The sequence below is a fragment of the Octopus bimaculoides genome, chromosome 8 (assembly GCF_001194135.2).
Source record: "Octopus bimaculoides isolate UCB-OBI-ISO-001 chromosome 8, ASM119413v2, whole genome shotgun sequence".
NCBI lineage: Eukaryota > Metazoa > Mollusca > Cephalopoda > Octopoda > Octopodidae > Octopus > Octopus bimaculoides.
This window is the reverse complement of record NC_068988.1, coordinates 73,911,750-73,913,841: the sequence shown is the minus strand read 5'-3', so window position 1 is coordinate 73,913,841 and position 2,092 is coordinate 73,911,750.

Genomic DNA, 2,092 nt, shown 5'->3' with positions numbered 1-2,092 from the left:
CTGTTATTCATCTAATACGGTTGTGGTCTTTCATTACTGGTCATCTATGTTATCGTCGCATAACATATCATCTATATCATCCATGAGATATATAATTATGTGTTCGACCGTGTGACACGTTTAAATAAAAGGAGTCCTCTGTTTTTCCATTCGTCACCATTTCTCCTTTTATGAGTTCGCACGGTCGTACCTTACACATCAAAACATAGTTGTGGGTTTAAGAAGTTCGCTCCCCAATCATGTGATTTTGGGTTCACTGCAACTGTATGGCACCTTAGAAGCAAGTATATTTTGCTATAGCTCTGGACCAGCCAAATGCTTGTGAGTAGTTTTGATAAATGGAAACTAAGAATGAAGCCCTAAGTTGTGTATTTGTTCTCTCTCTCTCTCTCTCACTCACACACACACACACACACACACACACACAATGTAGCATATAGATGGGGTTATAATCCAAGTTATGCACTTGTGGAAGCTCATCTGCACATTCCAGTAATCAAATGTATGTATATAGATGTTTTATTTTAAACGCAGTAGACATACTACTTGAAAATTCTGGAGAATTATATTTGCAGAATAAAACAAAAACTGGAAAATTTGGAATATCTTTAATTCCATATAACATGTTTTAGTACAGGATATGAGTTGTAGTGGATTCATGCAGGCCTAGCGTGGATTCAATCCTTGATAGCCAAATTTCACTCAACAGTTCAACAGCACTTTTCTCACGGTAAAACAATAGTTTTTCTGTGAGTGACAGCAGTTACATTTGCTAGATGCCTTTGCTAAGCAGAATAATGTCTTTGCCACTTCTAACCTCTTCTATTTCACTGAAAGCGAGAATAGAGATAACAGACCGCCAACGAAATTCATTGTTCTCAACAATATGTCTCTCCTTCTAACTAGTTTGGATAATTATAAATACTAAAACACTGTAGGTAAACGTTAGTTGGTAAAAAGGAGATGACCCAGAGGCGACCACAAGCAGAATCCAGTTAGTGAGATAACTCAACTGAGAGAAGGCTTACAGTGAGAATGTCAACTATGATACAGAGTCTTATCCCAACACCACTGATGTTTAAATGTCAGGCACAATGAAGGTATCATTTTATCGACTTCCTACACTTAACATTCACTTTATCTTCCTGATATGGCTGATCTGGACTGTATCAGTGATGTTAATAGTCAACACATTATATCGGACATAACATTTGGCACCCCTGATGTCTTAGCGGCAATAAACAAAATTAAACACAATTCAGCAGAAGGCCCTGATAGGTTCCCTGCTTGTATCCTAAAGGTGTGTTGATACCAACTTGCATCTCCTATTGCTAATCTGTGGAGGAACTCACTGGATGCTAGCTATATTCCTGGAAACTTTCTGTCCCAGTTTTCAAAAAGGGAAACAAATCACTTGCAGTGAACTATTTCCCAATCTCACTCACCTCTCATATCATCAAGGTATTTGAGAGGGTGGTGAGATCATGAATAACCCACTTTCTTGAAAGCAACAGACTGCTGAACCCCAACCAACAGGGTGTTCTGCATCACTTTGATGACATTGATGACATTTCGAGAGCTTTGGGAGAGGGCTCCAACACCAATGTCATCTACCTTGATTTCAGTGAGGCCTTTGACAGGGTTAATCATAAGATTCTCTTGAAAAAACTATCTAACATTGGTGTCTCTGGAAAGTTACTACAATGGACCAAGTGTTTCCTAACAGACAGAACCCAACACGTAGTCAAAGGAGTAAAATCAAGCCCAGTGAAAGTCAGTAGTGCTGTTCCACAAGGCACTGTGTTGGGCTCACTTCTTTTCCTCATCTATAGTGATACGACCACCGAAAAACAAAAACAAAAACGTTATGTCCCTCTTCCACGAGCTGGGTTTGAAACCGTGTTCTAGTTGTTCAGGTCAGTGGTATTTCCTTTGTCCGGTCAACGAGCACGGTTATTTATGGCCGTAGGAACTTGATCTCTGACCCTCTCCGGTCACCGAGAGTTTAAAGTAGATAGGAACTGTGAGAAACTAACCCAGCTTTGGAGGGGGGAACGCAGCACTGTTAGGTACGGTATGCCTATCTTTCTGG